We start from the raw sequence: 14,415 nt of genomic DNA, 5'->3' as shown, positions 1-14,415 counted from the left end.
TTAGCTGCTCAGAAGTTTTCTGGCCGGCTTTTGGGATGTGGAGTGTCCTCAGTTACAACCTCTTACATGACTTCTAAAGCTCCAGTTACTGCAATGGAACAGCAGCTCACTGTGAGCATTTCTGAAAGAAAGCACCCCGTTCTTGCCTGGTTTTGGATTTTGGGGTCTAAACTCAAGCAGTCAGCACTGAATATTGTGCCTTTTGGATCTGAATCTGGCTGTTATCACAAATACTTGCTGTGATGTAAGGTGTTGAGAAACGCAGTGCGTGAGAAATCTGCTTATAGTGTAGCATTAATACATGAAGGACTCTGCTGCTTACAAATACATTTCATTACCCACTGAACTTTGTAGGTAGTGGACATCTTTCCCACTGCCTGCTTAGTACCTACCTAGAGTTAAGAACCTCAACACCAGATTTCCATTGCTTAACCTGCAAATGTTTTATATTTCTCTGACATTTAACTGTGTTTTCTACATACAGCACAGATAATAAATTAAAATTCAAATTCCCCTCTGTTTCTGAAATTTCCTCCTCCAGCTTGTCAGGGCTTTATTTCGACATTTTGACATTGATTCTTTTCAATTTGTTCCTGTGATCCACACCTGAGAAAGCAGCTGTTCCTGTCTAGCCTGCCCTGACCGTTTCTGTTCAACCCCTGCCAGCTCCTCACTGGACAGAAGTGAGATGCAGCCTGCCAGTTGCTGCAGGACACTCAGCAGGCACTGTCACCTCACTGTGGTTGCTGCAGGTGCCAACACACTCAGCCACCCAGCGTGGACATCCCCCTGTGGACAGTGGTGACCTCCCTGCTACCACAGGTACCTTGGGAGCTAAACAGGACAGCGTTGTTCTGAAAGGGCAAAATCTTCCATCTGAACAGTCCTACGAAAAACCCTCAAAAAATCCCAACAACAACCCAGAAGACTGTGAAGCTACCCATACCATGAAGAACTGAACTCAGGTATGTAAATAGATTCCAATTTTGCAAGTTTTAACTGGACTAGTCCTAAATGATATACAGTCTTGCTCTGTTTCTGCACAACGGCTTAAATTTCACTCAAAGTGAGGCACCAGTGCAGGAAATCCAGACACGAAAAATGCATCTCTCTTAGGCTTTCATTCCTCCCCTGAGGCACAAGCCCCTCCTGTCCCTGGCTCACCATGTTCACAGAGCTGGGAATTTGCTTTTTGTCTCACTACACCACTGCATTGCAGCCTCCACCACAGTCTTTGGTGTCTTAGATTATGAATGAAGGGGGCAATGCTGTAAAATAAACTCACTGGTCACATGCCTCTTCCTTGCCGATTTCTCCCAGATCTCCTAATAAAACCCATTATGTTAAAACACACACAAAGTGGTCAGACGCATACATGCACACACTCCTATTTATCAGACACAGCAGCTTTGTATTTAAGGTAGTGTATCAAAGCCCTGAACAGAATTTTTAACTTACATAGTAAGCAGTTGTTTCTTTGGCAAGAAATTAATTTGAGCCTCTTTACAAGTTAGCGATCTTGTATGTGTTCTTCAGGGGTATTCAGACTAAACCATGCATGGGCACAGGTGTTCAACCCCAGCTGCCTGCAGGAACCTCTAGCAGAGCAGCAGCTACACAGACAACAGGACCATGGGGTAAATTGTGTAGAGCAGGCTGGTTTTCTCATGCATGCATCACCCTCGTACACACAACCCTTATTTGGAGGCAATGCCAGAAAAAATAAACTGTGGCCTCAGTTCAGCCTTCCACGACCACACAGTTCTGCTTGCAAGTGGGCTTCTACTTAGATTCAGTAAGTGGAATTAAGGAACCACCCTGCCAAGCTTCAGTACAAAGTGAAATCCTGCCTTGTGATGTCCCAAAATGGGACAGAAAAAATATATGCAAAAAATATATCCTTGTCAGCACACTCCCAACTGCAAAGGCTAAGAGCCAGATTTTTCATGATGTAATTTCCCAGAGGAGCTGGTTTTCAGGCCAGAATCTCACCTCATCTGTGCTGAAGAAACTCCAGTGGAGCTGCACTGGTGAATCTGGCCTTTTATGTGTAACCTGCTATAACCTACTATAACATTTTTGTCTATTTCGTTCTGTATTTTAGCATCACTCTTCTTAGCAACCTGCAAGACGATTTTCTTCAAAGAAAGCTCTTATTAGGCTTTATATCTATGACCTTAGGTTATCTTTCACAGTTTAATCTACACAAGCTTAGAAATCAAGTTTTGCCTCTGGTTGCCAGCCCATCAATTCATTCGATTGTCCAGTACAACTTCCAATTCTCACAAGCAATTTGGCAATTGTGGAGTATTTTCACACTGCATGTTATAGTCTAGTGCTGTAAAAATAACGAGACCTGGAATTACATACTGTATTGCAAATCTACTCATTTAACCATGAATTTTCAGATAATTTGGGTGTTTCAATAACGGGCATACTATAGGGCAACCTGTCATGTTACTGTTAACACTAAAATGTCCCGTGCCTGTCTCCAGGCTTGCACACATGTTGACTCCCATCAGCTTTCTCCGGTTCCTTCCTTAATTTACAGGATACATATTAAAAATACATTATTTTTAATGGATGGTTTCCAAAACAGCAGCCCTCCAGCTTCTGAAGAGCACTCTGGAGGCATTTACTAAGGTTGGTAATTCATTAGTAGGGGATATATGAATCTTCCTTGATGGGAAAGACAGAAGAAACCTTGCCTGCTGGAGGCACAGCACTGGACTCTGCTCCCAGTGAGTTGTGTTGCGAGCAGGCACGGAGAGGGGTGTCCTGCATTTCATGTAAAGCTGCCTACGGCCACCCGCTCCAGCCCTTTGCTGGGGGTTAGGAGACACGTCAGCGGCTCGTGACAAGCAGGCTGGCCACACCATGGTATTGTGCATGTCTGCTGCTAAAAAAACAACTTTCCAAGAGCAAAGGTGGCAGCAGGGGGCAGCGACTCCAGGAATGGCTGGGGCATTACTCATGGTGCTGGGACCGGGAGCTGGGGAGGAGTCATTGCCCCAGCCGCTGGGACAGCGGTGCCCAGCAAGACCATGGCGAGACTGAGGCTTCCTGCGGCAATGATGCTTGCAGGTAGTGGCTTCACAGATTAAATAAACCATATTAGATCATAAATCGCATGATTTATCTAATGTAACAGGTTTATGAAACATGTGATTATACAAAATCAAAATAAATCACAGATAAAAAATTAAAAAGGCTTTAAAAATTAAAAAGCACCTGCCTGGTGCTAGCAGACTGGAGTATGGTCTGGTCTCATGCAGCAACTGCTGGCCACCTCACATCACCGACAATTTCTCTCTCACTTTCGTCCTCCTACCTGCTAAATCTGCACAGCCCCTGGCAGGTGGGAGCACAGATAGGCTATAGGCTGTCCCTGCATAGCTCAGAGCCTGCTCCAGAAATGTGAAATGTTTGCATGGCCCAAGTTTGGCAAACTGTAACAGTATCTCAAATCCTTTTATTGCTCTTAAATAGATATTAGTTTTACTGCTTACTGCTTTGCTTCTGCAGTTGATACACAGATTGTAGCCACTGAACTTTGAAGCCTTACAACATGCTATAGCATGGGGTTAACCTGCAGTATCTTCTTAAATTACATGGATGGTTTAATTCAAAGAAAAATGATCAGGTACAGAAAAGCCAGCCTGAAAACAGATTGTAAACACCGCTTTGCTTTTATCAAGTTCAAGTCACTTCCAATTCTGATCCAATATTTTTATGGATTTAATGAATCTGTCAGGTTGATCAGGCTTTGTTTTCATGTTTCCAAATAAAAACAAGCAAATAATGGGAAACATTAAAATGTAAGAAGACAATGACTTTTAAACATATGGGAGCTTTCATCTGAGCAAGAATTTTCCCTGGAAAAGATTTAGGTGAGCTCACAACTTTCAATCAAAGATCTGTATTTCTTTAAAAAAAAAAAAGAAAAAAAAGTTGAGGTTGGTTATCACTTAGCAGGTGAATTTTCACAACTTTAGAGACTGGCTTTACTAGAATGAATTATTGATGTCTTACTTTCATAACTGAGTGACTTGCAAAAAACACCTTACAGTACGTTTCACTGCTGTAAGCTCTTCAGACTTAATGCAGCTCTGGGAAAGCAAGGTGAATTCTTTCTCTGAATTGCATGTCAACAAAAACAAGACTGTAAAGGATACAGTCACTTTGGAAATGGATCGCTCTTAAAAATGTTATTTTCTGTACCTAAACCTCATTCCTAGCTTATGTGGCCTTATAACTCATTTCCTGTTTTCAGAAAGTTTTCCTTTTCCCTGCTAATTGACAGAAGCTGAACATCAATTTCAGTGGAGCTCTGCCAGTTAATACAAGCTGAGGATGTGTCCCATATTTTCAAAAAGGGAGGTCCTTTCCACTGTTTTGACATCTGCCAAGCTCTACTTTAAGCTAATTAAATAATATTGAGTTCTGGCAGGCATTTTCAGGCCATTACAGTTTTCCATTTCTGGACCCCTAGAGACACCTAGCAGGTCCAGCTTCAGGAGAGCTGAGCCATAGATGCAAAGGTGCTGACAACACTAAACGCCTTTTTAAAAATTGGAAAATACCCTAACATTTTGGACACTCTCTGTGGTTTCCACTCAAAGCGAGTTTGTATAAGACCTGTGAACATAACCAAACAGTCTGACACATTTGGAGTTACTTGGGGATTGCCTTCAAGTATTGTTTTAGCTGTGTCAGTCACTAAGCCAAAGAGCACAGGAAACAAACTTGTATAATGCCCTGTGAGGGACTGAAGGGTGCAGACAGCTTGCTCCCGATAAACAGTGCAGCTATTGATCACGTTGAATTGTTCCCCTCTTCAGCAAGCCTCACGCTGCCAGTCTTTCCCACCCTTTGCTCCAGGCCTCCGTAAGTTGCTCGCCCTGCTGCCTCCTCTGGCCCCAAGCCCCCAGCTCTCCCCCAGCACCCCATGGCAATGCCTGCAGGGTACCACTGGCTGCCTGGGCACACCAGAATGAGCAGCAGTGCCTGCCCACTGGGAAAAAGAAAGCATTTTATTTACTTTAGAGAGAAATGTAGCAAACGCTGAATATCTGAAAGATATCTAAAAGAACAGTTATTCCATGTAACCATGGATTTCCTATCATTTTTACAATTTTCTCTCCCTCTCTGCTATTCATATGATAAACCCACTTAAAACAGACAGTAAACAGCCAGAGCAGAGATTGTCTCATCTTGTGTGCACAAGACCTACTACAATGGAGCCTTTATCCTGCCTGCAGACTTTCAGCACTGCTATAATTCAAATACTACTAATAATGATAGTGAACGTAGAATAGCGTGAGCAAGACATTAACGTGAACAAAGAATAACCCTCTCTCAAGCAGATGCTCTATAGGAATAATGGAGAACACCAGCAACACTGGCAGGGTTTGCACACATCCTGCTTTTTTATCCCCAAAGAATCCCAAACACCTTTGTAAATGTTTCTAATACATGATACCAAAAATGAAGCCTTTCGATGAAGATGCAGCAGCCCACACACCATTTTGGGCTACAAGGGAGAGCAAGGTTTGCCAGCTGAAACTGTCCTTGCAAAACGGAAGGCAGCCCAGTGCTTACCGGCATGGCTGGCTGACAAACTGGCTCTTGTTCTGCCTCAGATGAAATGGGAACTACCCTGGGCTAAATCAGCCTCTCGTCCATGACACTGCCCCATTACAAGCAAACAACCAAAAAAACACAAACAAGCATGAATGAGCAAAATGTCCATCAAACTACTTTTCATGAGATTTCTCATGCCAGGAGCATTCTGGTTTCAGGCCAGACACCAGTGTCAGGCCAGAGCACCAGAGAGACTTCCCCATCAGTTCAGTGACATACTCACACCTTCAAGTAAGCCTCTATAGAGGTGTGTGCATATGTGGACTCCCTTGTGCATGAACTTTGAACATGATTTTGTATCCCATCCCATACTGACAGTTGTGTTAAAACATATTTATGCCTACTGTTACTATCTCAATATAAAGGTCTGTGCCTGTGAGGCTCACAGGTTTGAGCACGCGATGGACAAGGGAACAGCACAGGGGGCAGCCTGCAGTACAGTAAAGAAGGCACAGAAGTAAAGCTGCATTTCAAAACGCGTGGTGTTTCTGGCAAGTCACATGCTTTAAAACTGGACTTAAATCATTGCAACTTTCAACTTCTGTTTCCACAGAACTTTTAAAATGTTTTTGCTTTCACACACAGGGCCCTGTTCAGCATCTTGCTGCCATGGTGTTTTTCTATCTTGACAATCCACTTCCGTAGCAGGCATACAGCCAACTCAAATGAGACTCAACGCAGTGAAAAGCCCTTCAGGTAAACAGTGTGATAAGCTAAACTGCAAAAACGAGACAATGTTTTTGGACTATGAGGCAGTTGCTATGGAGACGGTTGCTAATTAACTGCATTCAGCCAAGAGAACAAAGGGTTTAAGGGCAGACAGGACTCTGTATCTTAGAGCGAGCAATGCATAACGTCTTATGCAATCTGCACATCTATCATATCTGGAATACCTGAGCCTTTGCTTAGGTTGCAAAATACCTCAAGAAATGACAACAGGGTGGTTTATTCACTTATATTTGAACTAATTTTTAGGTAATTAATGACCTACCAGTATTTAAAAAACAAACAAGATTCATACTGAGGAGTCACACATATCACTAATCACTGCATCAAGCCAGGATTATATTAAACATTGAAATGATTTATGATCATTCAGAGTTACAGCTTTCACAGCTAAAAAAAAATGCCATTGAAAAATCACTTTTAAGACAATATAATGTACCTAATCTATTATTCTCTCTTACATCTTAAAAATTATTACTTCCAATGCTCAGAAAGCTCAGAAAAATTAATTCTTCGATTCCTTCCTAAAGTAAGGCCTCGGACCTTAATAATGTGTTTACATTAGAATCAGCTATTCCGATAAGGTATTGGTCTACATTATTTTAAAAGGCTTATATTTCTGGATAGCTATGTATTATGACTCTTTATTATTTCTATAATTCATTGTAGGCTTCCAGTACTCTGTGGAAAAAAAAATAAAATTATCACAAGTGACATAAAACCCTGACCAGCATCTCTCCAGCCTACAGAGTTGCTGTGTGCCTCTGAGTAAAGTGCCCAGGTGCACAGCAGCCCCAAGCGAACCCAAGGTTCTCGCGGGCATGCCAGGGCTCTCCCTGCCTTGATGCAGGGGAACACAGACACCACCAGCACACTCAGCCCCCACGCGAGGTTGAGCCCATCACCTTTGCTGCCTCCCATGAGGTGACACTTGGGTGGAGGAGGCAGCAAGGCAACCCTCTGCCCTGCGGTGGCTCCAGGAAGCAGGTGCCCCAAGGAACTGGGGTTTAATGCAGTCCTGATTGATGCATTGATGCCTGACACTCGTGACTTCCAAGTATGGATTTGGTTGTTTTTTTTCAATACCAACAGACTGTTGGGAAGGGGCAGCCCAGCAGCTGCGGGTCACAGTACAACTGCGACAGCTGCGCAGGCTGTGCTTAGGCAGACCAGGCACCTCCATACAGTATATAGACATACCCTAACTCATTTTTCAGAGGCTTCAAATGTTGAACTCTTTTCCTAAGTGAGAGCTGAGAAAACCAATAAAGAGCCAGTTGCTTATTAGAAAGTCCCTTCCATTAAAGTTGAAAAGCCAATGGATAAAATACATCTGTGCTAACACAAGATTTCTTAAGATCTAGCTATATAAGGCAACATTTTTCCTTTTTAAGTCATTAAAGATGTAATTTATATAAAATCAAAAGAGAGATTTTTAAAAAATGATTTAGATACTGTTAGGATTTAAAGGGTCACAATCAATTTTGAAGTTAAGTCCCTACTAAGGGGAATGGGATGAGTTCACACCTCATATGAGGCTATTACTTAAGTAAAGCTTGCTGCACACTGAACAAGCAATGTATTAATTTGCTACATGAAGGCCTAAGGTTTTGGGTTTTTTGACATATTAAATTATGGGGCATCTGCAAACAGATCCTAAATCAGAATTGCACATGGATTTTCCACACCAGCCAATTCAGCTTGCCCCTAGACATCCCTTCCAGCATTAATCACTCAACCACGCTGCTGTACTTCATATTTCTTTTACAGAAACAGAGGTCTGCAAGATTCTTAAACTCTTGCCTAGAAAACAGAAATTATTACTTATGTGGCTAACTAAGTTTTAAACATAAGGGTCCCAATTCTGCCTTCAGTTACACTGCCTTAAATCTTTAACAACTCCATTAGATTTATAACAGTGTAACTGAGGAGGAAATTGAGCCCAAGATATTTTCTAAATCTGTAATTAAATAGCAGAATTTTAGCTTGGCACAGAGTAAAAACCTCTTAGATTATGTCTCTGGATAAACTACATACTTTTCTATTCCTTGAATAATGATGTTATGAACAAATTAAATCATCTTATTTTTACCAGCTTCTATATCATTCTGTGGATAGGACACATTCCACGTTATCTCATGGATCTGCCTCATGCTCCCATTCACTTTCTCACTCTTCTCCATATAGATGTGAGACCTTTCATAGATATCTGTTATTTGTATGTCGTATATAGCACCACAAGGATCTTTTTGTGTTTGGTTTCAAGGAGCTACTATATTAAACAAATGCCTAATAATAATAAAATGGCACTTAGCCAACTCCCTTATTAGAGGTGCAAGGCATCCTGTGGTCAAATTATGCAGAGATTGTACTTTTAAGAAGATGCAGCCTGCTCTCCTAGTGCACAGGATGTGGTGCAGGAAACATGGTTTTGCCACAGTTGTCCTAAGCCCCCCAAGGATCACTGGATAAACTGTGAAAGAGGCCCCTTCAGCATTAAACCATAGATGGCACTGGTGGGGAGAGGGCTCAGTTCCCAGCTCTGCTATAAAGCTCTTGATGACATTGGACAAGTTATTTAATCTCTCTATACTTCTTTTCTTTACTGGGGTAGAAGCAGCTTGTAAAACTTCCTGTCTCATAATTTTAATATAAGTGGTCTTTTCATTGCATTTTTACCTCACTTTTATCTTTGCTCAGTATTGCCAGTTCTAATGCATCTTTCCTGCTGTTTCCCCGTTTGCTAACCTCGCACACCACAGCCCCATGCCAGCACTGCACGTTGCAGGCCCGCAGAGGCCAGCAGGAACTCAGCACAGCTGCTACCAAACAGGGGCTGCAACAGATCTACCATCTTTGGGGCAACAAGGCCAAGCCAAAGGGTTTTCTGAGCTGTCCCATCTGCTAATGACACTCTTCTGGCAACCCTGTCACATAGTCCCTGTACTCTTTTGTCACTGCCACGCAAGATGGAAAATTCTGCACGTGGCTCCTCAGTACGCTGTCCCTTAAGGTAATTCTCCTCAGCACTTTCACAGCCTCTGGTGATTAGACCTCCTCTAGCTAAAATTACGTCATGCTCTCTAAACATATACAATAAAAGCTTACATACCTCACTTATCTAAACATACACCAACATATATACCTATTTAATAACTACTATGAATGTGAATTACAGTATTTCTTTGCAGACAGCTCACCCAGTGGGATGCATACAGTAACCAAAGCACAGAAGGAAGGGTGCCAGCCAAGCACTAGACAGTTTGTTGTGTGTAGATCCCCTTGCTGAGGTCTTTTAAATCCATTTTAATTTGCTGAAAGAGGAATAAGATATATATACACACACGTGCGCACTTATTCACGCATGTGTGTGCATGTACGTGTATACCTATCAGTAAGCATTTCTTTCGTAAGTAATTGTGCTAGAAGATTTGACAACAATCTGACTAAGGAAGAACTAAACAATTGAAAATGCAATTCCTGTTTTATGAATTAAAATTTGAAGTCACCAGATCACATGAAGGCATCTGTTAATATAATTCAAAGACTACTTTTCCTACAGATAATTATTTTATTACTTATCTACAGCTGTCAACAATATCCACAAATAACAGTAAGCCTGCTGTCCCCAACCAAATGGAACTGGAACCACTCAGGTTAACATTTCATTTTTCTTGATACCTAAGATGGTACAGTTACCTGTTAGTTTAGGGGTAAAACTCTGATGCTGAATACAAGTGGCAGAAGTTGCTTTTTTCATCTGTGCTCCCTACCCACTGGCATTGCTAATATGACATAAAACACAAATTAAGCTACAATTTCTATTTAAACAATGCTTTCCTTTTTCATGCTAACCAAACACCTCTTAACATTAAGGTAGAAGCAAGCAAAAGTGAAGCAACTTCAGGCAAATAAGTTTGAAATGCAAATGCAGTATAATCTAGATCACTTACTTCCACACAGATTGCTGGAATATGCTTCCTAACACCCACAGGCATATATTCTGTGCTGCTCTCCCCAAAACTGCCAGGCATCAAGCTCGCAACCTTTGCCTGCAAACAAACCAACATTAGGCCCAAGCTAATTCCACTTTTGCCCACTTGAGCCCAATCTTATTTCTTCTGAGGAAGACGACCAATCAAAGAATTGGCTTGATATTCTGATCTGTTTTGATGGTTTATACACCATCAAAAGGGTAACCTCAAGCAAGCTTAGTGCCCCCTTACAAATGTAGGCCAAATTTTTTGCTAACAAAACTCTGTGGCAAGTTCCTAAATTCTATCAGATTGTATGGGTGCAAGACAGCCTGATCTCTGGATTTCTCTCTCACTTTTGAACGAGCTAGAAAGAATACCTCAATAAAAGCATAAAATCTGCCAATATCCAGGAAAATCCCCAAGAGGCTTGACCTAGTAGGAGATAGCTGTTGTAGGAAGGCTGTAATTAAGCAGTTGCAATAGCACTGACTTCTCACACTAGCAAATGTACATGTTGACCGCAGTTTCTATTAACAGTGCTTATTTGAGGTAACATTGTGCTGGTATTTGACTGACATCCCCAGCAACAAACATGGTGCGCAAGGATCCCTCAGTATTTCAATTTCCTCGTGCATCTGGGATGCACTGTTGTCCCTTGTACAATGGGTTCAAGAAGCCACGATACTTCCCTACATTTAAAAGAGTATTCATGACATGGTATTAGCACATTTATGTTCATCTCTCTCCATCTTCCCCTGATTTGTATTATTTTTGCTTTCAAAAACATGTCCTTAATCATGCAATGTAAAAATTTTAGTCTGCCTAGAACAAAAACAAAAAAGCTTAAGAGAAAGCTTTTTCTTTTAGCTAAATCATTACTTCCACTGAAAGTCTGTAAACTGTTAATCCATTAGTGTCCAATTCTTTAAACTATATGGTCAGACTGAAATCATCTGGAAGCCCAGATGCTGAGGTGTTTCTCTCTGATGTTCCAGGCCAAGTGTCCCACATTAAACTGTAGGATAGGAAAATATTCATATAATGGTATGACTACAACTTCTCAAGGGCATCACAAAAAAATCCTGCGTGCATCTGTGAGGAAGCCCCTGTAAGACACAGTTACAATACATATTAATTTTGAATAGCATGGCCTCTGGGAATTGTGTAAGACTCATGTCATAACCACTGCATTTACTCTCCAACAGTTAGCCTGAGCTCACTCTAGGTGAGGTGTGAGGCAGGATATCAGCCCATTTCTCTGGGAAACTGCACATCTCCAGAAAGCCAAAAATGCTGTAAGTGGCTTTGTGCTGCCACTGCCCCTTGTTCCCTGTCCTGTTATTTGTAATCACATCCACATTGTGCAAATCTACTAGGGGAGAAGAGGAATGTTAGGATGAAGTTTCCCTCTCAACATGGTTCGGATGCCTCGCTTTCACCACTCATCTCACTGGCCCCAGATCTGCCTGGCTTGAACAGCTGGCCAGGAGTCTCCAGTTCCAGCAGCTCTTGGATGCTGATGTGAGCCACCATGGTGGTGCTGCTGTGGTGGTTGTGCTGGGGTCAGTTTTTGACCAGTTTTTCTCTGCTTCCTGGCCAAATAAGTTGCACTCTGCATTGTACAAGTCTCTCCATAAAATAACAATTTATACATTTTCCTCTCCTGTTTCCATAATGATGCCCAGGATAGTGATGCCTAACACAAATATAACTCCCCTTCCACACACCCTCAAGCTGGGTATATGGATCAGTGGGATCCTGCTAGGATTGTAAGAGATAATTCAGCTGGTATTTGAAGCTGGTAAGAACGGAGACACTTCTACAGTAATCTCATACTGGTCTCATGGAAAAGAGCGCAAACCTGACAGACCATCACAACTCCTAAGTGAGAGTGGGTCTTATTTGTCTATGTCAAGTTGTCTCTACGTTGCCTGAACCAAAAGATGTTCACCCTGACACGCTTTAAAGAGGGATCATCGTTCTGCAAGGGACCAGATTGAGTAAATAAGTACATTTTCTTTTATGCTACCTATATGCAGGATTTTCAACTCTTAAACTCTCAAGTACAGCACAACCAAATAACATACTACAACAGCCTGATCAAGACTGTTTTAACTAACTCCTAGTGGAAGAGAAGCCTGTTCCTTAAGGCTTAAAAACTGTGCCTCTGCAATTACAGTATCACAAGTTCATCTTGTGAAATCAGAGTTGGAAGAAAAATGAACTAGTATAAATCACACTAGACAATCTCCTAAACATATCCTGGATGTTCTAAGGAGGTTGCATCACTTCTGCGCTCTCATTCTAATATGCATAATTTCTAAACAAGGGATTTACTAAAGAAACAATGTCATAAAGGAAAAACATCCTCTTATTCAATTTAGTACAGATATTTGAGTAGGAATAGCCATTAAATAACTGTTAAGTAGTTAAATACCTGATCTGTACCTACCCTTGTAGATTCCACTTAGTTCCAGGCAAGAAGGAATGCTGCTACGAACTCCTCTAAACAAGGGTAACTAACTGTTTACCTGATGTTGTTTCCCATGAGCAGGATATGAACAACTTTCTGCAAGTCCTTCTTTATAAAGATGACTAAAGACAAGATACTTGTTACAGAGGACAAAAAAAAAAAAAAAAAAAAAAAAGAAAGTGCTAAAAACCACTTCCAAAGGATATTCTGCTCTTTTTAGTAAAAAAATTTTCAGCAAAACTTGTTAGTATTACTTACACGTTCCTTTGGAATACATTATTCTCCTGACCCAACACAGCCAAAGGGAGTACTTATTACATTGCTGTGCTATGGCTAACCTCGAACATCACTCACACTTTCAGACACTGTGCTTTCCACAGACTGCTCTCTTCTGCCTGCTCCCCAGGTAGGAGTTGATACCCTTATCATGCGCAGCTCTTACAATCCCACTTAAATTTTCTCTTGAGGACAGCAACTTATGGCAGAGGGGAGGGAGAAAAAACAAAAACAAATGAAAGAAACCCCACCTCCATCTTGTGAAGACTAACACTTTATCCCAAATTGTTGACAATTTACTCTTGAAAGCCCACATGGAAAGATTAAACCCTGATCTCGCACATTCCAGAAATGCTGGACAACAAGTAAGCCCCATACTCTTCATTTCTAATGACAGCAGAGCCTAACGCTCAGCTCACAAAAGCAGGCAGCCTTCTTGCAAGCACTGCATCGTGATGTTGCAAGGATGTTACAGGATTTCAAAAATGTTGATAGGCAAAAATGTTGATTGATTGTTCATAATCTGAGCAATTTAAGTAGTAACTTTTCAAACAGACTCTGTATCTTTGAGCCTTCATTTTCTTTAATTTTAACTGACTGCCAAGCGCTCTGCACACGCTTGCAACCACCTTCATGCATGCATTGTGCCCTGACGTAATGCAGTGTGCAATCACAGGACTGCAAGAACGTTTCTAGACAGACTTGTTTACAATCTAAGAAACCCAAACAGTAACTTTCATAATACAAGTCTAATCTCCAGTGCATTTTGTGTATGTTGCTGTGAGACACAAAAAAAAAGAAGAAAAAAAAGAACATATCTTTGTAAAATGATTGCAATAACAGATGAATAAACATGCAACCTGATACTTCACATCTGGTATTTCATCACTCCAAATACCTTATTCACATTCAAATATATTTAATACTGTGGAAACTTTATAAGGTACTGATGCCTTTATGGAGGCAGTAACTTGCATGGAACTTTTAAAATTAAAAACAATGGTAAAAATAAGTTACAGCAATTTACTGTATCCTGCATAAAGCTAGTTAGCTCACAATTTCCTAACAGAAATCCAGAAAGACACCTAGTGATAGCAGTTACCTACAGAATCACATAAGCCTAGAGAAAGGTGCTTTGGAAATGAAGACTCTTACTACTCACTGTACAAAAATCCTATCATCTGAACAGAAATTTTTATGGAAGTATCATTTTTCCTTTACTGTCATGGTCAAGGCCAAGAGGTTTATGCATGACCTAATAAATGTATACAACAGTTCTGAAAGGCTGCTATGCACCTTCTCACATTAAATCGTAGTTAG

At 41.2% G+C, this 14,415-nt stretch overlaps 1 protein-coding gene across 12 annotated transcripts in view; it reads right to left on the bottom strand.

Annotated features, from left to right (window-relative positions):
* The window catches only part of TEAD1 (TEA domain transcription factor 1), a 166,115-nt gene that overhangs the window by 84,755 nt on the left and 66,945 nt on the right, over window positions 1–14,415 (bottom strand). The gene's annotated exons all lie outside the window — the stretch shown is intronic.

This window comes from Anas acuta, chromosome 5 (assembly GCF_963932015.1).
Source record: "Anas acuta chromosome 5, bAnaAcu1.1, whole genome shotgun sequence".
Classification (NCBI taxonomy): Eukaryota; Metazoa; Chordata; class Aves; order Anseriformes; family Anatidae; genus Anas; species Anas acuta.
Note: the sequence above shows the minus strand (reverse complement) of the source record. Positions and strands in the feature narration are given on the sequence as shown.